Source organism: Rousettus aegyptiacus, unplaced genomic scaffold, assembly GCF_014176215.1.
Source record: "Rousettus aegyptiacus isolate mRouAeg1 unplaced genomic scaffold, mRouAeg1.p scaffold_m13_p_1, whole genome shotgun sequence".
NCBI lineage: Eukaryota > Metazoa > Chordata > Mammalia > Chiroptera > Pteropodidae > Rousettus > Rousettus aegyptiacus.
The window spans coordinates 139,246,954-139,262,520 of NW_023416284.1; positions in this window are offsets into that span (position 1 = coordinate 139,246,954).

Genomic DNA, 15,567 nt, shown 5'->3' on the forward strand with positions numbered 1-15,567 from the left:
TAACTAAGAACCAGGTATCCCTGCACCTTGAAAAGTGGAGCACAGTGCCACTATGTTGCTCTCTTTCCATGTTGGTTCTAGGTACATGGATAAGCATGTGAAAGATGTCTTAGGAAATGAATGGATTATTGGACCAGTTCTTTAAAGCTATGCACAACTCTTCAGTAAATTATGAAGGAATACAATCAAGGAAACAAGGAGAGGTTAATTAATTTCTCTAAATAGGAATATATTTACATAATAAATTGGGTGAAAAGTTTAATTAGGTAACTTCTAATGTCTTTTTCACTTGAGACTATATCATGAAACCCAACTAACTTGTCAGATATATTAGTTTTCTTTGCTCTATAATAAATTACTTATAAATTTAGCAGCTTAAAACAACATAAATTATTATTTCACAGTGAAGGGGAGGTAAAGTTTTTCCTTCTTCCATTCAAGTTTCTTTGGCTGGTTTAATTAAATTGACAGAAGACAGATGAATAGGAGAAAAAACAAGTTTAATTACATATGTAGGAGAGTTCAGAGAAATATGAGACTCAAAGAAGTGACCAAAGCAGGTAACTTTTATACCTTTTAGATAAAGAAACATTTGTGAAGATTTGACAAAACAATGGGGTTTAGGTTGGGGTAGCAAATTATTGAAAAGTAATAAAGTTTGTTTGTACAGCCTTCTTGGCCTTGAATTTCCTATCTCTGGCAATAAGGATGCCTTCTACCCTCCTGGTACATGGAGGATACTTTCACCTGGAAGATTTATTTTCTGCTTTCAGGGAGACAAAAGAGTGCCAGAGTGTCCTTGAATAAGCTGTTACTTAAGTAACTTTAATTGAATATAATCAATATGCCAAGTGGGGTAGCATATTCTGCCCCACCCCCCCACCTCCCAAGAAAAAGAAGCATCTGTGATTTAGGAGTTCCTGTATGGATTATCTCTGTTTAAGATCTCACCCAGTTAAACCCAAGGTATTAGTTGGGGCTATAATCTCATCTAAGGTTTGGTTTTCTCTTCAGAGCTCATTCAAGTTGTTGGTAGAATTCAGTTCCTTACAGTTGTAGAACAGAGAACTTCAGCTCCCAGAGGCTGCCTCTCTCCAAAAGGAGTTCACATTGTGGCTGTCTGTTTCTTCAGGGCCAGTTGGAGACCTTCTCTGACTTAACCTGTCTCTGATTTCTAAACTGTCCTTTTTATTTTTACGTTATAAAAGGTTTACTTGATTAGGTCAGCCCACCTAGGATAATCTTTTTAATCAACTTAAAGTAACCCAAGTAAGGATGTTAATTACACCTGTAAAATCTCTTCATTTTTTCCCTAAAACATAACCTAGTTACAGGAGTGATATCCTATCATGTTTACAGGTCCTTCCACCACTCAAAGGGATGAGATTATATGGAGGATTTCTTAGGGATCATTTTAGAATTCTGCCTACCACACTGGAGAACAGGAGAGCACCATTTATGTTAGAATATTTAAAATAGCAAACATCATATCTAGAAGAAAATATTTTTCTAGATTAGTTTGTAAGCTGTTTTATTCCTTGAATAACTTAAATGATGTACTTTTCCTTACGTGAGATGAAGACTTTGCCCCTAATTGAGAAAGGAGCAAAAGCCATGCAGCCAAATTAAGTGAGCTGGTCGTTGGGCCAGTGTGTCTGGAGCGTTGTTAAGGCTTTGGAAATGGCTCTGTTTCCAATTCCAGTTAAAATACATAATAAATTATTCTCCCAGTTAAAAAAAAAATCACATAACTCCTAAACTGTGTTAGTAGTGAAACAATCTATTTGATTATGAAGATTATGAAACAGAGAAATGGTAATAGAATATATATTAAAGAAATAGATTGTGTTTTCTCTCCCCGCAACCTCCATTCAGTGATTTGAAACATTAATTCTGTTTTAGGCCAGTGTCTATATTTGCTGGTGCATTTTTCCTGAAAATAGAAATTTCCTTCCCCTCTTTTGGCATCCCTTTATAAAACTATCACTAATATTTTGCTATGCAATTAGTATAGTTTCCTTTTGGGCAGACCTGAAGTTAGGTTCTAGTTTAGGAATTTGCTACTTACTTTTGATTCCTATGCTGTTAACTTCTAGTTCTCAGCTCCATGAACACATTCACTAATAACAGAAATGAGCTTTTTTTTTTTTTTTTTTTTTTTTTTTTTAAATCAGTAAGCGCCTGCTTCAAGTGGCTACTTCATAGCCAAATTTTTTTACTATAAGGTTGTAGTGAATTGTTTATTTGTATTTATGAAAAGTGCTTAATAAAACCGTAAGAGTATAGAAAAAAATCAATGCCAATGTAGATCTGCAATTTATTTTTATTTGATCTGAGAAAAACTTTCTCATATACCTGGCTTAAAAATAGTTTTATGTTAGTGCAACATCCAAAGGCTTCACTGGAGAGACACATTTTAAGGATTGGTAAGTAGGTCACCCATGAGGGGTGAATGAGGATGTATGGGGTCAGTTTCAAAAAGCAGACAGAGTCAGCTCTTTTTCTCCCCATTTAGCTGACGACACGTGGATTTCTATATATCGAGCCAGGGGGCCAGCAGATGCCTCACCGTCTCTCCCTAAATGCTCTGGTCGTATTAGTCCATCATCTGTCCATCACTCACCCTTTCTCAGCGAGGGCTGTCCACCTGACTCGTCAGAAGGGACTCTAGAGAAAAACTGCAAACTTCACTAAACTGCTAGCAGTGTTCCTTCCACTTTCAAAAACAGTTAGCTTGTAACATTTTTGGGATTGGTCCAAGTCCTCTTCACAACTGAATGTGAAGAAGCATCCACATTCAATTTACTCAGTACAGCAGACTGACCTTCAAAGTGGGTGTTATAGAAATAAACTTTAATGAGGGCCCAAGGAGGTACAGGATTGTTCAAAGGCCGTCTCTGGCAATAATGTGGCTTTTTAGGGCCATTTCTTTCTCATGTAAGTTGCAAACTTTTAGTTTTTTTTATAATATCCTTATATGTTCTGATGTTTGGAGGAGATGATGAAAGGACCTCCTTCACTCAGAAAAAAAGACGAAATGCCAGTGGTTAAAAGTGTGTATTTCTAGATTTTTAGGCTATATGATACTTATTAATTACTTAGAACCTCACTTATTTAACAATGTTTCTTACCAGTAAATTTCGGTTAAATTTCACTTAACTATTCTTATTCTGGTAGTTAGCTTTAGAACAGAAAATCAAGCAGCATGAGCAGGGTTTAATTTGCTTTTTTCCCTAAAATAGAAATATCTTGCATTTTACTATAAAATAAATATTTGAGTACTGTCAAATTGTTTTTCAGAAAGTCGATAACAAATTAGACTCTCACTGACAGCACATGTAAGTATCTGCTTCTAAACTTAACCGACTTTCAAATTTTCATAAATTTCATAGACAACAACTGAGAACAGCATTTCAAAGGCAAAAATATGTGGTGCAACATAGCACATTTTTAGAATGTTGAGGTGGCATTAGAATATAAGGAATGTGTGGAGGAGACAGGAGATGAAGTTAACTATGAGAAGAAACCAGGTGGTTCTGGGTTACGTGTTGTGTATGTGTGTGTATGAATGCTGAAGCAAGGATTTGGACCTTATCCTGAGGGAACAGGAAAATCACCGAAGAGTTTTACAGAGTGAAGTGTGATCACATATCATTTTAAGGGTCATTTTGGCAGTTCTGTGTAAGATATGTTGAAGCAGTTTCCAGATTGGAAGCAGAAAGGACTCTAAGGAACTATTTTTATGTTCTAGATAAGAGATAGCCTTAACAGCTAAGTAGAAAGAACAACAACAAAAAAGAAACCAAAAAGGTATAAGAAGAATCAGAGTGGTAGCTAAGGAAATACCTATTTTTGGTTCTGCCACTAGTTAATTTATTTTCCTTAGCCTCTTTAGTCTTTGTATTATGTGAGATTTGAAATATAAATCTCAAACACATTCTTAGAACATGACTCCTTGCACCCCCCAAGGTAACATTAAAATCCAATGCTATTAAATTTGAAAAAAATTTCTAAGAAACTGGTTGAGGGCATTAATTATTTCTAAGGATCATGATTTTAAAAATCAAAGAAGAGATTTTTTAAAATGCTCCTGTGGTAGATTAATTTTTAAAATGGCCTCAGTTTTCTACCTTTCCCTGTGATGTGACTTTTGAGATCTGATTTTTACTTCAAGGGTAAAATCTATTTCTCCACCCCTTGAATCTGGCCTTGTGGCTTATTTTGGCCAATTTAAGCTTGCGCTATTATCTTTTTTAGGACCCTGCTACTATAGGTTAGTCTGCTGGAGTGTGAGAAACAAGTTGTCCTAAGCAAGATTATCTTAGACCAGCCTATTCCCACTTGACCTACCAAAAGACACGTGGTTGAGCCCCGCTGAGCCCAACTTTAATCAGCAGAATCACCCAGACAATCCACAGATTCTTGAGCAAAGCTGTTTCTTTTTGTATGCCACTAGGCCACTGAGGTTTTATGGTTCTTTGTTATTTCTATTTTACAAATAACTTGTAAAAATAAATTAGGATGAAAGTTATAATAATGTAAAATCTTTATGATTTTAGAGGACTTTGAGTAGTCCAACAGAGTAACAGAAAGTGGATCCCAAACGTTTGTCTGCTTCTAACTCTAGATCATGTGGTTCTAGCTATTCTGGCATCTAAGTGATTGAATATATTGAATATTTCCTCTGAAATAAAAAATTATAATGATAATTATTTAATACCCTTGAAGATATTGCAAACTAATTTGATTCATTTTCTATTTTAAAAGATAATTCAATTTATTTTAAAAACCCAAATACATAATATTCTAAAATCAAGGTTGTGATCTGAAATGCCTGTAGAGGCATTGCAGCATAATTGAGTGACTCATTCTTGGTATAAAATACTAGGCGGTAGGGGTGAATTGGCAGAGTGAAAGACATATTTCTAATCCAAATGCATTAAATTCATTTTTTTTTTTTTAATAAGAACACTGTGTCAGCCAAACATAGCACATGCAAGAGTCAATTCCGTCCATAAGTTGCCAATTTACCACCTCTATTCCAAAATTTTGGTTTCTGATCTATGTTAAAGTATTACTTCAAGATTTACCTTTACTAGATTTGAGGCTGAATTTTGTATCAAGAAGAGAATGAAGGAAAGATGAGATGTTTTATGTCCTTTTTCTCTATCACCAGCCTTCCAATCGTAATCGGTACATATTAAATTGGTCAGCACCTTTCCTCTTTGTTACTCATCCGGATGTAAAGGAAGAGAGCTAACTCTTTTGGAATAGTAGTAAAACATCCCTGTTCTGGAGGACCTTGTCTGCAGCTAGTACTTGGAAAGAATTACTGTAGCTGTGGTGTTTTTAAAGGTCACCTCCCCTTTGGTGGAGGAGAGGTTCATGGAGGCACCAACCTAGCACACACTTGAAGTGCTTTATCACCAGCTGTTACAGTCCATTCTGCTGTGGATCTTGTAAAAAGACTCCAAGAACTGGCTTTTCATAATTTTCATGCACACACACAGTTTCAGGTTAGCTGCAGGGCATATTTCTCCTTGAATACTAGAAGAGGTAAAAACAAACTTTCATTAAAATATCCTTGACCTCTTGAGCATGGTTCAGAGATTCTGATATGTTGAATACTCAGCTTATTGAGAGTGAATTTATTAACAATATATTGCAGAGTCTCTGCCATCATTTCAATTTCTCTGTCTCTTTCCTTATCCCTGAATACATGCATGCGTGCACATGCAGACACACAAGTCTGACAATAAGAGAGGTTTATGGAAAGAATATAAATAAAAAATACATTTCTTAAGAAACACTTTTAATGATATCAGTTAGAAATGTGGAGAAAAGAAATACTAGAAGCAGAAAATAATCTTGCAATTACAGTAGTAGTAATTGTAATCTGAAGAAAAGAACACTGGTAGTCATAAAACCTACTGATTTCAGTAAAGAAGGAACATGAATGGGGGACTTGTTTTCAGATGCTCCCATGACTTTTTATAATTTGCAGAGAAAAGGTGTTAGCACAGAGTGTAATGGTCACTCAGTAAATACTTGTTAAATGATTGACATGGTTGACAGTCTGTCACCCAATTTAGATGTGATTTCTCTAAACTTCATCAGCCTCACTATAAGGAACCTTCTTACTCTTCATGTTAGTAATAAATATATGTAATAAAATGTTCTCTGCAATTAATAGTATGTTACCTATGCTGTTTTAGGTTTTTATTTAGTTATCTCCTTTTGGAGTTATCTCCTTGAATCTTCTGGTTAATTATCAAGCAATTTATTCATTCTAATATTTATTGAGCGTTTTAGGCATAGTGTGGGGCAGTAGAGAAAAGAGAGTCATGTAGCTATTCTCATGGAACTTATGTTCTAGTTGGGAGAAACAGATAATTTAAAAATTCGTTAATAAAAACAAATAATTAAATCAAATATTTTCAGATTGTTATAGATAAATGCTATAAGGAAACAAGGTAATATGAAGGAGAGTAAAGGAATTGGAATAAGGGTCAGTTGGCTAATCCACAGTGCAATAGGCCTCTTCAAATAGGGTAATATTTTCACAGTCAGCTAATGCTTAAGAATAAACTATCCAAAGATCAATTTTCAGTAACGGCAAGCTAGTTTGTTTTCTACCAACCCTTCCACTGGGAACAACTATAAAGCTGGAATAAATAAAAACAATACACTTGATGACATTGGGAAGATATCAAGATAAAAAGGATGTATAAGGAAATACATAGAAATGAATCCAATGTTTGGCATCTGTTTTCCCCTTGAGGCATTTGCTGATTCAAAAGTGGCAGCTGAGAAACCGAAAATAAAACCTTGGTGTAGAGGGTAAATTAAGCAGAACTTTTAGCAGGTTCTGGGCATTCTGAGACAAAAATTAAAGTTTGGCGCTAAGGAGGAGAGACCCTGGTACACACCTGAAATTTTTAGTTGGAACCGCAAAGGGCTAATCTCTAGAAGAAAGGGTATCTTGGTAAGAAACCATTCTTCAAAATGATGGAATTTTGAATTAGCTTTTTTGAATTAGCTCAGTGCCTGCCTAATTAGATTATGGTGATGTCTCCCTAGCCTAATTGCTTGCCAAGAGCAATTATAAATTCCCTCTGGTTGAAGATAACATCATTCAGAGCTTTCACAGTATTTTGCACTTGATCTCAAGTAACTAGATGTATAAAAAGATAAGAACTGAATGAAAACCAAGAGAAAAAAACCCTGGACAACAGAATATATCCACAGAAGATTGAGATATTGGAATTATGAAATGATCAAACTTGGAATTTAAAGTAATATGATTATATGCTTTATGAGTTAAATGTAAAGGTGAGGATTTTGATGAAGAATTAAAAAAAATAAATAGAGTTTCTGGCACTAAAAAGACAGTAACTGAAACTAAGAATTCAGTGAATGGTTTAGCATCAGATTAATCACAGCTAAAGAGAGAATTGGTGGACTGGAAGAAAATATCTAGACTGAAACACAGAGAAGTAAAAGAATATAAAACACAATAAGAACATGTATGTCCTGTGGGACATGGTGAGAAGGTTCAACATGTGTATAATTAGTGTTTCAGAATGAGCAGAGAGATATAGGATGTGGCCAAAACTACATTTGAAGAGGTAATGGCTGAGATTTTAGACCACATTTAGGAAGCTTCTACCAAGCATAAGCATGTTGACTATAAAGGAGACCACACTCAGGCACAGCATAATTAAACTGCTGCACCCCGACCCCCCCAAAAAAGAGCCCCCATGCGTGCACATGCGTGCATGCACACACACACACACACACACACACACACACACACACACACACACACGAAGAGGGATGGTGAGAACTGATTATTCCAGGTGGAGGAAATGGCAAGTACGAGTGTTTTCTGAGATGGAATTATTCTATGTGTTCAAGAGGCAGAAGAAGAGCTGTGAGACTGAGGGTCACAGTGGTGTGAAATAATGTTGGAACTAGGCAGGAGAGGCAGGTAGAAGCATTTCAAGTTTCAACATGAGTATTGCAGCAGATCCTATCTAATGTGCTGATTCGATTACTTCTATCCATAAAAGTATTTCCTGCACAAGGATCCTTATGAAAAGGAGATGATGGATTAGATTTAAGGATATTCTTTTCGTGAACATATGTAAAAACGGATCATTAAAAATTTATTATAGACATTCTGATTTCTAGATTTTAAAAATAACTACATTTGGGAATAATAAAGACATTTTCTGAGTGTACTATATTGGGTAAATAACCTAGTCCTTTATTAGACTAATGATATGCAACTCCGCATATCAAACACATTTTTCAGATACTGCTGTAACCTCAGTAGGTGAGATGGTATGAGGCATCTCATAGATAACCTGATTTGAATGCAAACCATAGGGGCTTACTGACAACTTGCTCTAGTAATATTTGCCACTTTTTTTCCCTTTTTTTTTTAAATAGTTCAGCCTAAATAAAAAATAGCTAATGAAATGTTACTGGAGATAGCTTCCCTTCCTTCCTACTCTCCACCCTCATCTCACTCTTCAGGCAAGTAAAATCACACAGTTGAAGAAAGAAAACCACACTGCATTCTCCTTAAGTGGACTTGAAGTAGCAGTGTGGCACAAAAGATAAAAAATGGAACAAAAAGAAGAAAGTATTTTTTCCTTCCAAAGTCTAACTCTGCAGCCTTTAATTGGATTATTAAGCACAGAGAAAAAGGCCCTTTAGCGGCTTTCAGAGTTCACTGCCAGACACACTTCGCAACTGTTCTGCTTAAGCGCTTCACCTTAATGGCTTTAATAATAAATTCAGTTTTCTGGCAGAAGATAAATTCCTTCAGAAAGTTTCTCCAATCCAAATAAATTCAGAATTACTGGAGTGCCGCGATGCAAACTAAGAGTGTATTTTTTTGTGGGATATTTGGTGTTAGAACAAAATAAGCTTTCTCTTACCTGGAGATTCCATCTTTTTCATGCCTTTCCTTTGCCTGGAATCTTCATTCTTCTCTTACCAAAAGATGGCCTAGGAACCTACTTGTCCTCTAGGACCAACCACAGAGGTCCCCTCAGTGAGTTTTCAGATCTCCCGTTAGTCACTCTCTGCTCTGGAGTCTCACAGCAAGCAAAACTCTTAAAGAACTTTTTTATTGTTTTGTAATTTGTTATTATTCTTCACCTAGGCTGCTGTCTCCTTAAGAACAGAGAATGGCTTGTCATTTATTTTCCTTTTGTAGCAACAGCACTGTCCCTGGTGCACAAAGGAGACCCTAATGAAGCCTGCTGAATGTACAGCCTTAACTCCAACATGCAGTCATCACATATCTTAACATGTTCCATGCTTTTTGTTACCCAATATCTTTTATTAGATATAACATGATTCATAGAGTTACAATGAGTATTGAGGAAAAGTACAGATTAATTATCTGACCAAGTAAAATGTCACGACACTTTCAAAATGACTCATTACAAACAAAAGCAAAGTAAGTACTGTAATTGAAATCATTTTTTTTGCAGTGGATGTGTTGACAAAAAAAAATTATCCTGGATTATCCCACCACAATAAAGCATATGTTATTTGATTTCCTGTCACAATTAAGGGAATTGATATGTGTAACATTGTTCAACTTACTTGCAACACAAGTAGTTCAAACTAATGAATAAGTGTATTATGACAGCAAAAATTATTTGATGTTGTATTCCAGCTATGAAAGATGCTTCGCGCTTCACATTAGAAGTAAAAAAGACAAATAGATAGGTTATTTACAGGCTTCTGCCTCTGAGGCACTGATCTTCTGTATATTGATTCACCTTATTTTATGAAGATTAGAGCCAGGACTAAATGATAAAAGATTTCACAGGAACTTTTGTATTCATATGAATAAAATAGAAGCTACGACAATCAAAACGATGACAAATACTGATTCTTATTTGGAAAAAAGAAGTTGATTATCTGTAAATTTTTTTTTTCTGAGATCATAACATTTAATTTATTGTTTTTCTTTGGTTGGCCTTACCTTTTGAATTAATTTTTTTCAACAAAATAAGGACCCAGCTTAACTTTATATTTTACCTTAATGCACAAATAAATTGAGATGGTGCATAAGGAAACTATACTAAAATTCTGGTGAATAGATGAAGAAATTGAGGCAGAAAAACAAAAACAAAAGCAAAAACAAAACAAAACAAAAAAAGCAATGACCAGAGTAGGAAAGCAAAGAGTGGGTGAGCGCAAAGAATGCAGTCATAATGGCCTGAGCAATTACCAGAAAGCCAGCAGCAAATGAAGAAGGGAACTAAAATAGATGATTATTGGTTAGTACCCTTACTGCTAAATTAAATCGAATATATATAATTTGTTGCATAAACTTTTTCTGTCATTTGGTGAATACTGTTAGGAGTGAAGTTGCTTGTTGAGCACATATTTAGCTATAATACATATGATAAACTGACTTCCAAACAAATTGTATTAATTCACACTCCTACCAGCATTGATTGCATGAGAGTTTTGGCCTTTCTGCATCGTTGATATACTTGGTATATTTTGTCTTTTTCATTTTTGTCTTTCTGGGAATCTACAGTGGTATCTTATTATGCTTTCAATTTTTTTTTGTTTGTTTTTTTTTTTGTTGTTGTTTTTTTTTAAAATAGAGATAACTCTTACAGTAATATAGTTTGGACTAGGGAGCAGACATTTTGGATATAGTTTTAACAGGATTTGGAGTTTGGGTATGAGAGGGTAATAACAGACTAACAGGTTGTAAGGCAGAAAACTGGAGTGACGACAAGACCATTTGCAAACATGGGGACATAGCCAAAGGAAAGGCTTTTGGGGAGATGATGAAAGCACTTGAATTTGGGTATAATTAATACTTCATATGAGAATACCCTGGTTTTGGACTTCTCAGAGTGTTGTCATTACCAGATCATTACAAAACATAGTTGTTCTTTTTTTAAGGGCAAGTTTAATTCATATTAACTATGTTGTAATAATAAACCAAAGTACGTTTTTTAAAAGGCACCAAAAATCATTAAAGAGCTTTACGAAGATATGGATTTCTGAAAGGGTAAATCTATACGCTACTACCCAGTTCTCTGTAGCTTGCTTTTGCTTTATTAATGGTGAATTCCAAGAAAAAATTATACAAAGTTTCCTTACAGCTAAAGCCATAAACTTGAGGAAATGTGTGATTATTTGGTAATTGGGTTAAATGGACATTTTGAAAGTTAATTGTCTATTATAGGAATAGATATTTGGACAAAGTTCTTAATGTTTTCAAAAGACTATAAGAGACTTTATTCGCAATTTAACCTCTAGAAAACTCAAGCATTAAAGTTTGATATTTCTTAAAAATGCCACTTATCAATCCATTTTATGAAAAAAAAACATTTTACTTACACAAATATGGATCCATAGATAGAGAAATTGTAAGTAATTTACTGATATATTGGCTTTAAATATAAATTTTGAATTTTGCATATTTTTTCCAACATTTATTCCTACATATAACAATTTTTATGTTTCAGGAACTAGAAAGATCTGCCAATGATACAGATATGCTCTCTGAGGTTATAACTGGTTACCTTGGCCATTGAAAATACATATTTCGTTCCAGATTTTGAATACTATGATAATAAATAATTAAATTTAGAAATAAGTTGTGGTCCTTGTAGTAGAAAAGTTTACTGGAAATTTTTCTTGAAGGTTAGAGGGTGTTTTATCTTTCTTCTCTTATTTATCTTTTGCATTCCTGCTAAAACTTCCAGGCGGAATTAGTTGGACGTAGGGAGAGGTTAAAACTGGGAACAAAACCCCCTTGAATCTTTAGAGTTTATTGCATTAAAGGTTTATTTCTCACTCACATTACAGGTCAGTGGTGGTCTGTGGGGATTTTACTCCTTGTAGCTGAGACTTTTGAGATCATCAGGGGAAAACGAGTTAACTGCTAGGTATCCAGGGGCATTTACAAGAAGTCAGTCAACAACAGCTATTGAGTGTTCTTATTATTTAGGCATGAGAATAACTAACAGGAAATGATAATTATTATTTAAGACAGATAATTTCTTGAGTTTCCATATTCATGAAACCAGCCATCAAGTATAATGGGGGCAATGTCCTCACTTAGTGATAGTTACCAGGACACCTTAAGGTTCCCCTCAACTTGACTAAAATTTATGTAGCTTTCTTCTTGATTCTAGACTCCTGACCTCTTTTTCTTAGAACATTTACTTTAGACAATTTATCATTGTAATTTTTTTGTCTTCCCTTTTGAGATGTAAATCTATTGCTCAGGACTTACTATCCCAAGGACTTGGGAGCTATCCCTCTGAAATGAAATCATCAAGATAGTGCCCTAAATCTCAGTCTCTGTGGGAGGGTGGGAGCCTAACTTCCATAAATATCAATTAGGAAACACAGATGGCCTATTCACATTGGCAGTCTCACCCCTGATGTCCTTCCGTACTTTCCCACTAGGTCAATTTAGCACAAAAACTCTCCTGCCTTTCTGTTCCAGGAGAGTTAAATTCAACCTCTCACCCATATTACATTGGTCTTGCATAAAGTCTTCCTTGCTTGTTTAACGCCTTCTGGTGCAAATTTTCTTTGTCAAGAGAAATTGATATATAATTCAGAAATAATTTTCAAATGAAAATGCTTTTTAATCACTGCCCTAATTATTCTGTAAACTTTATTCTTATGGTGGGTTTCAATAGTTCCAATATATTTTCTTTCTTTTTCTAAGAATTCAAAATCTAAAATTATAGAAAAATTCTTTTAAATGACAAGGGGGTGTTTTCTTTTGAAAATATTAGCCACCATCTGTAAGAATCTTTAAAATGTTAGTTTTTCTTCTCTCAGTATTACAACTCAATTCTAACGAGAGATTTTCAAAGTAGAGACAAAAACTTAATCAAAAAGGTGTTTAAATTAAGGTGTTCTTTATATCAGCTAAATTATGTTACATCCAAGCCACTGGAAAATACTTATGATATGATGTTAAATAATAAGACGAGTCAAATGGCATAATCAGCACCAGAATATAAAGGGTGGTTAATTATTAGTGATTTTTATTTTCTTCTTTATATTTTTCTGTATTTTAAAATTCAAATCTCATTTACTTAATCAAAAGATATATTATTTTAAAATGTCACCGTAAGACGATTTTACTGACTCTCCTGAATTGGAAAAATAATCAAGAATTTTGCTTTTCAAGATCACTAGAAGTTTTTATTATTTATTTTAGAATAAATAAATGCTTTTTTCAACTTGATATTTGAAATATTTCTCTACATTAATATTCACAAACCTTAGTATTGATTACAGTTATCTGCCTTTAAAATTTGTATTATAGGATTCTAAAAATTATTGCAGCTTTTTAATATGAGAAATTATTGTTTTTTCCAAGGTGCTAACGCTTGGGTATTTTTCCGTAGAATAATTAAGTGTAACACAGGACAAGTTACAACTTTCTCCACAGCCTCAGATGGCATATGCCTTTGACTGCCTCTTCAGTGTCTGGGGTAACATTTCCTGATAGTTTAGGCTTATTGACCCCTTTTTCTCTCAGCTTTTCTAAATGAGGCAGGGTTGTGGACAGATTAGCTTGTTCTGGATTTAAAAGGGTTTGTCTTTCAACCTAGAATGAGGCCCTTCTCACTTATTGTAGGACTGTGTCTTGTGAAAGAAAGTGAAATAACCAACACAAATAAGGTACTTAATCTTCATTTGTCAAAGCTGTGGGTGCTCTGCTTCTTCAATTTACATAATGAAAAGTTAAATAAATTTCTGCAAGGTTCAGTTTCTACAAATTTTCTATTTTTAGGTTGTGCAAATAAGTTTTTATAACTTAGTTGGTAAGAACCTTAAATAAGAAAAACAATTCAATGTTTATTTGAATCTGCGGAGTAATAACATTTTTGCCTTATTTATGTATTATTTTCCCTTCTAATTTGTGTATAGTAATTACTGAGATATTATAAATGGCTGTATTTAATCTTGTAATAATAATGAAAATTAAGGAGATGGAAAGCATGTTTTAATTAGATCCACCTGTTCTTAAAGAAATTTTCTAAAAACACAGGTAAAGTTAATTCACACCTTGAACAAGTGAAGACTAAATTCTGTCCTTTAGTAAACATATGCAGCTACTAGACTTGGATTTGATTAAAAACTGTCATCTCTTTAATATACAGCTGCTTTTTTCTATTTCACTGACAAGTCTCAAAAGTGATTCTAGAAATTTCAAAATCTTTTGAATTTGAGATTACTATATGGTCTTTTTTTTTTTTTTTTGATTGATTGATTGATAAGTGATTTATTTATTTTTTTGCTCCAGGCAACATTATTGAGGGAGCTGGGGTCATAAAATAATCACCTACAGAAATTACTTAGGTTAGATTTGAGTGTTAGAAACCATTTGCGGTTTGCCAACTAAATGCGCATTATTAACTTCCTTTTTAGGAATCAGGGGACTGTGATGCTTGATGGGTACCAAATAAATAGAATCCATGTTTGAGAAATGTCATTTTTTTCTCAAAACAACTGTTTCCACCTAATAAACTGAAATAGTATATAAAGAGGGCGACTTAGTTTCACAGAGAGAAGGCAGTGAAGAAAGTATTTATTTTTTCTAAAATGGTATTCTGCTTTATTAATTGTGTCACTCAGGGTCCTGGAAGGAAACAAATGGCACTCTCTACTCTGGTAATTAGGTTCATTTAATGAATCGACTATTTGTAATATGTGGGCAGAATTAAGGTAATCCGCAAGGCTAACAACCACAGGGGATCTGTAGGTTTGCTCTGGCAAGAGGAAGGAGTGGTTACCAGAATCCAAAGAGAGCTGTAACTGAAGTTGAGGAGGACCAGGCAGAATCTTTCGGCTTAGGTAGAGAAATCTAGCCACTGTTAACCTGCAGCTGGAAGGGAGGACTTCAAGGGAAAAAATACCCTTATCACTCTTTCCTTCCCTCTTCCGATTGGCTACTGATGCCTTTTTATTAGCCAAACCCAAGCAGAATCCAGAACGCAAAGCACAGAAGTCAGCTTCTTGGGCACAGAACATGATGGAGAAGGGTGAAGCACATACTTGGAAAGTAAATAAGGAGATTCAGCACCCCATTTAGCATTTGACCATAAATTTTGAGATGCAGCATGGCTCTTTAGTGTTTCCATGAAGTAAATAAGGTGAGCTTGCCAATAGTAGCACATTTGAAATGTAAATTAAGTAATATTCAGTTGCGAAAACAATAGTGGAACTTTTTAAGAATAATGCCCTAAGATAACTGTCCTGTATGTTACACGTCTAGTAAAACAGTACATGATTCAGTAGTGATCCTCAGTTGTCATGAGTAGCTGTGAATTTTAGTTTAAGAACTATAGCATCTTGGGGGCAGACTAAAGGAGTTATGCTAACACTAGGTAAGGTGAAGTGTTTGTTATAGGTACATGTTTTATACCACCCTCCTGTACCATTTCCAAGGTCAATAACTTTGTTTGCCATGACTCAATCATTACAAAGTGTTATGCAGAAAATTCGTTTTGGTTTGGCTCATGTATAAATAATGGCAGTCTT